Below are 6,822 nucleotides of genomic sequence, written 5' to 3'. Positions count from 1 at the left end.
CCTTTATATACGGGGGCAGGGGGCACCCTAGAACACACAAGTTGATCTTCAAGATCGTTCCTTAGTCGTGTGCGATGCCCCCTCCACCATATTCCACCTCGGTCATATCGTCGCGAAGTTTAGACGAAGCCCTGCGCCGGTAGAACATCATCATCGTCACCACGCTGTCGTGCTGACGGAACTCATCCCTGACACTTTGCTGGATCGGAGTCCGAGATCGTCATCGAGCTGAACGTGTGCTGAACTCGGAGGTGCCGTATGTTCGGTACTTGGATCGGTCGGATTGTGAAGACGTACGAATACATCAACCGCGTTCTCATAACGCTTCCGCTTATGGTCTACGAGGGTACGTGGACAATACTCTCCCCTCTCGTTGCAATGCATCACCATGATCTTGCCTGTGCCTAGGAAATTTTTTGAAATTACTACGTTTCCCAACAGTGGCATTCGAGCCAGGTTTTATGCGTAGATGTCATATGCACGAGTAGAACACAAGTGAGTTGTGGGCGATACAAGTCATACTGCTTACCAGCATGTCATACTTTGGCTCAGCGGTATTGTGAGATGAAGCGGCCCAGACCGACATTACGCGTACGCTTACGCGAGACTGGTTTCACCGTTACGAGCACTCGTGCTTAAAGGTGACTGGTGGGTGTCTGTCTCTCTCACTTTAGCTGAATCGAGTGTGGCTACGCCCGGTCCTTGCGAAGGTTAAAACAGCACCAACTTGACGAACTATCATTGTGGTTTTGATGCGTAGGTAAGAACAGTTCTTGCTAAGCCCGTAGCAGCCACGTAAAATTTGCAACAACAAAGTAGAGGACGTCTAACTTGTTTTTGCAGGGCATGTTGTGATGTGATATGGTCAAGACGTGATGCTATATTTTATTGTATGAGATGATCATGTTTTGTAACCGAAGTTATCGGCAACTGGCATGAGCCATATGGTTGTCGCTTTATTGTATGAAATGCAAACGCCCTGTAATTGCTTTACTTTATCACTAAGCGGTAGCTATAGTCGTAGAAGCAATAGATGGCGTAACGACAACGATGCTACGATGGAGATCAAGGTGTCGCGCCGGTGACGATGGTGATCACGACGGTGCTTCGGAGATGGAGATCACAAGCACAAGATGATGATGGCCATATCATATCACTTATATTGATTGCATGTGATGTTTATCCTTTATGCATCTTATCTTGCTTTGATTGACGGTAGCATTTTAAGATGATCTCTCACTAAATTACCAAGAAGTGTTCTCCCTGAGTATGCACCGTTGCGAAAGTTCTTCGTGCTGAGACACCACGTGATGATCGGGTGTGATAGGCTCTACGTTCAAATACAACGGGTGCAAAACAGTTGCACACGCAGAATACTCAGGTTAAACTTGACGAGCCTAGCATATAATAGATATGGCCTCGGAACACGGAGACCGAAAGGTCGAGCGTGAATCATATAGTAGATATGATCAACATATTGATGTTCACCGTTGAAACTACTCCATCTCACGTGACGATCAGACATGGTGTAGTTGATATGGATCACGTAATCACTTAGAGGATTAGAGGGATGTCTATCTAAGTGGGAGTTCTTAAGTAATATGATTAATTGAACTTAAATTTATCATGAACTTAGTACCTGATAGTATTTTGCTTGTCTATGTTTGTTGTAGATAGATGGCTCGTGCTATTGTTCCATTGAATTTTAATGCGTTCCTTGAGAAAGCAAGGTTGAAAGATGATGGTAGCAATTACACGGACTGGATCCGTAACCTGAGGATTATCCTCATTGCTGCACAGAAGAATTACGTCCTGGAAGCACCGCTGGGTGCCAGGCCTGCTGCTGATGCAACTGACGACGTTAAGAACGTCTGGCAGAGCAAAGCTGATGACTACTCGATAGTTCAGTGTGCCATGCTTTACGGCTTAGAACCGAGTCTTCAACGATGTTTTGAACGTCATGGAGCATATGAGATGTTCCAGGAGTTGAAGTTAATATTTCAAGCAAATGCCCGGACTGAGAGATATGAAGTCTCCAATAAGTTCTATAGCTACAAGATGGAGGAGAATAGTTCTGTCAGTGAACACATACTCAAAATGTCTGGGTATAATAATCACTTGATTCAATTGGGAGTTAATCTTGCTGATGATAGTGTCATTGACAGAATTCTTCAATCACTGACACCAAGCTACAAGAGCTTCGTGATGAACTATAATATGCAAGGGATGGACAAGACTATTCTCGAGCTCTTCGCAATGCTAAAAGCCGCGGAGGTAGAAATCAAGAAGGAGCATCAAGTGTTGATGGTTAACAAGACCACCAGTTTCAAGAAAAAGGGCAAAGGGAAGAAGAAGGGGAACTTCAAAAAGAACAGCAAACAAGTCGCTGTTCAAGAGAAAAAACCCAAGTCTGGACCTAAGCCTGAGACTGAGTGCTTCTACTGCAAGTAGACTGGACACTGGAAGCGGAACTGCCCCAAGTATTTGGCAGATAAGAAGGATGGCAAAGTGAACAAAGGTATATGTGATATACATGTTATTGATGTGTACCTTACTAATGCTCGCAGTAGTACCTGGGTATTTGATACTGGTTCTATTGCTAATATTTGCAACTCGAAACAGGGACTACGGATTAAGCGAAGATTGGCTAAGGACGAGGTGACGATGCGCGTGGGAAATGGTTCCAAAGTCGATGTGATCGCGGTCGGCACGCTACCTCTACATCTACCACCGGGATTAGTTTTAGACCTAAATAATTGTTATTTGGTGCCAGCGTTGAGCATGAACATTATATCTGGATCTTGTTTGACGCGAGATGGTTATTCATTTAAATTAGAGAATAATGGTTGTTCTATTTATATGAGTAATATCTTTTATGGTCATGCACCCTTGAAGAGTGGTCTATTTTTATTAAATCTCGATGGTAGTGATACACATATTCATAGTGTTGAAACCAAAAGATGCAGAGTTGATAATGATAGTGCAACTTATTTGTGGCACTGCCGTTTGGGTCATATCGGTGTAAAGCGCATGAAGAAACTCCATACTGATGGGCTTTTGGAATCACTTGATTATGAATCACTTGGTACTTGCGAACCGTGCCTCATGGGCAAGATGACTAAAACGCCGTTCTCCAGAACTATGGAGCGAGCAACTGATTTGTTGGAAATCATACATACTGATGTTTGTGGTCCAATGAATGTTGAGGCTCGCGGCGGGTATCGTTATTTTCTCACCTTCACAGATGATTTGAGCATATATGGGTATATCTACTTAATGAAACACAAGTCTGAAACATTTGAAAAGTTCAAAGAATTTTAGAGTATAGTGGAAAATCATCGTAACAAGAAAATAAAATTTCTACGATCTGATCGTGGAGGAGAATATTTGAGTTACGAGTTTGGTTTACATTTGAAACAATGCGGAATAGTTTCGCAACTCACGCCACCCGGAACACCACAACGAAATGGTGTGTCCGAATGTCGTAATTGTACTTTACTAGATATGGTGCGATCTATGATGTCTCTTACTGATTTACAACTATCGTTTTGGGGTTATGCTTTAGAGACGGCCGCATTCACGTTAAATAGGGCACCATCAAAATCCGTTGAAACGACACCTCATGAACTGTGGTTTGGCAAGAAACCAAAGTTGTCATTTCTTAAAGTTTGGGGCTGCGATGCTTATGTGAAGAAACTTCAACCAGATAAGCTCGAACCCAAATCGGAGAAATGTGTCTTCATAGGATACCCAAAAGAGACTGTTGGGTACACCTTCTATCACAGATCTGAGGGCAAGATTTTCGTTGCTAAATTCGGATCCTTTCTAGAGAAGGAGTTTCTCTCGAAAGAAGTGAGTGGGAGGAAAGAACTTGATGAGGTAACTGTACCTGCTCCCTTATTGGAAAGTAGTTCATCACAAGAACCGGTTCCTGTGACAACTACACCAATTAGTGAGGAAGCTAATGATATTGATCATGAAACTTCAGATCAAGTTTCTACTGAACCTCGTAGGTCTACCAGAGTAAGATCCGCACCAGAGTGGTACGATAATCCTATTCTGGAGGTCATGTTACTTGACCATGACGAACCTACGAACTATGAGGAAGCGATGATGAGCCCAGATTCCGCAAAATGGCTAGAGGCCATGAAATCTGAGATGGGATCCATGTATGAGAACAAAGTATGGACTTTGGTTGACTTGCCCGATGATCGGCAAGCCATTGAGAATAAATGGATCTTTAAGAAGAAGACTGACGCTGATGGTAATGTAACTGTCTATAAAGCTCGACTTGTTGCAAAAGGTTTTCGACAAGTTCAACGGGTTGACTACGATGAGACTTTCTCACCCGTAGCGATGCTTAAGTCTGTCCGAATCATGTTAGCAATTGCTGCATTTTATGATTATGAAATTTGGCAAATGGATGTCAAAACTGCATTCTTGAATGGATTTCTAGAAGAAGAGTTGTATATGATGCAACCAGAAGGTTTTGTTGATCCAAAAGGTGCTAACAAAGTATGCAAGCTCCAGCGATCCATTTATGGACTGGTGCAAGCATCTCGGAGTTGGAATAAACGCTTTGATAGTGTGATCAAAGCATATGGTTTTATACAGACTTTTGGAGAAGCCTGTATTTACAAGAAAGTGAGTGGGAGCTCTGTAGCATTTCTGATATTATATGTAGATGACATATTATTAATTGGAAATGATATAGAATTTCTGAATAGCATAAAGGGATACTTGAATAAGAGTTTTTCTATGAAAGACCTCGGTGAAGCTGCTTACATATTGGGCATCAAGATTTATAGAGATAGATCAAGACGCTTAATTGGACTTTCACAAAGCACATACCTTGATAAAGTTTTGAAAAGTTTCAAAATGGATCAGGCAAAGAAAGGGTTTTTGCCCGTGCTACAAGGTGTGAAATTGAGTCAGACTCAATGCCCGACCACAACAGAAGATAGAGAGAAAATGAAAGATGTTCCCTATGCTTCAGCCATAGGCTCTATCATGTATGCAATGCTGTGTACCAGACCTGACGTATGCTTAGCAATAAGCTTGGCAGGAAGGTACCAAAGTAATCCAGGTGTGGATCACTGGACAGTGGTCAAGAACATCCTGAAATACTTGAAAAGGACTAAGGATATGTTTCTCGTATATGGAGGTGACAAAGAGCTAGTCGTAAATGGTTACGTCGATGCAAGCTTTGACACTGATCCGTACGATTCTAAATCGCAAACCGGATACGTGTTTTTGTTAAACGGTGGAGCTGTAAGTTGGTGCAGTTCTAAACAAAGCGTCGTGGTGGGATCTACATGTGAAGGAGAGTACATAGCTGCTTCGAAAGCACCAAATGAAGGAGTCTGGATGAAGGAGTTCATTTCCGATCTAGGTGTCCTACCTAGTGCATCGGGACCAATGAAGATCTTCTGTGACAATACTGGTGCAATTGCCTTGGCAAAGGAATCCAGATTTCACAAGAGGACCAAGCACATCAAGAGACGCTTCAATTCCATCCAGGACCAAGTCCAGGTGGGAGACATAGAGATTTGCAAGATACATACGGATCTGAATGTTGCAGACCCATTGACTAAGCCTCTTCCACGAGCAAAACATGATCAACACCAAGACTCCATGGGTGTTAGAATCATTACTTTGTAATCTAGATTATTGACTCTAGTGTAAGTGGGAGACTGAAGGAAATATGCCCTAGAGGCAATAATAAAGTTATTATTTATTTGCTCATATCATGATAAATGTTTATTATTCATGCTAGAATTGTATTAACCGGAAACATGATACATGTGTGAATACATAGACCAACATAACGTCACTAGTATGCCTCTACTTGACTAGCTCATTAATCAAAGATGGTTATGTTTCCTAACCATAGACATGTGTTGTCATTTGATTAACAGGATCACATCATTAGGAGAATGGTGTGATTGACATGACCCATTCCGTTAGCCTAGCACTTGATCGTTTAGTATATTGCTATTGCTTTCTTCATGACTTATACATGTTCCTGTAACTATGAGATTATGCAACTCCCGTTTACCGGAGGAACACTTTGGGTGCTACCAAACGTCACAACGTAACTGGGTGATTATAAAGGAGTACTATAGGTGTCTCCAAAGGTACATGTTGGGTTGGCATATTTCGAGATTAGGTTTTGTCACTCCGATTGTCGTAGAGGTATCTCTAGGCCCTCTCGGTAATGCACATCACTATAAGCCTTGCAAGCAATGTAGCTAATGAGTTAGTTACGGAATGATGCATTACATAACAAGTAAAGAGACTTGCCGGTAAAGAGATTGAACTAGGTATTGGATACCGATGATCGAATCTCGGGCAAGTAACATACCGATGACAAAGGGAACAACGTATGTTGTTATGCGATTTGACCGATAAAGATTTTCGTAGAATATGTAGGAGCCAATATGGGCATCCAGGTTCTGCTATTGGTTATTGACCGAGAATAGTTCTAGGTCATGTCTACATAGTTCTCGAATCCGTAGGGTCCGCACGCTTAACGTTACGATGACAGTTTTATTATGAGTTTATAAGTTTTGATGTACCGAAGTTTGTTCGGAGTCCCGGATGTGATCACGGACATGACGAGGAGTCTCGAAACGGTCAAGACATAAAGATTGATATATTGGAAGCCTATGTTTGGACATCGGAATTGTTCCGGGTGAAATCGGCATTTTACCGGAGTACTAGGAGGTTACCGGAACCCCCCCCCCCCGGTGACCTAATGGGCCTTATTGGGCCTAGTGGAGGAAGAGGAGAGGAGGCCTAGGGGCAGCCGCGCGTCCCCCT

This window comes from Triticum aestivum, chromosome 6B (assembly GCF_018294505.1).
Source record: "Triticum aestivum cultivar Chinese Spring chromosome 6B, IWGSC CS RefSeq v2.1, whole genome shotgun sequence".
Lineage (NCBI taxonomy): Eukaryota > Viridiplantae > Streptophyta > Magnoliopsida > Poales > Poaceae > Triticum > Triticum aestivum.
The sequence above is the reverse complement of the archived record's forward strand: the minus strand, read 5'-3'. Positions refer to the sequence as shown.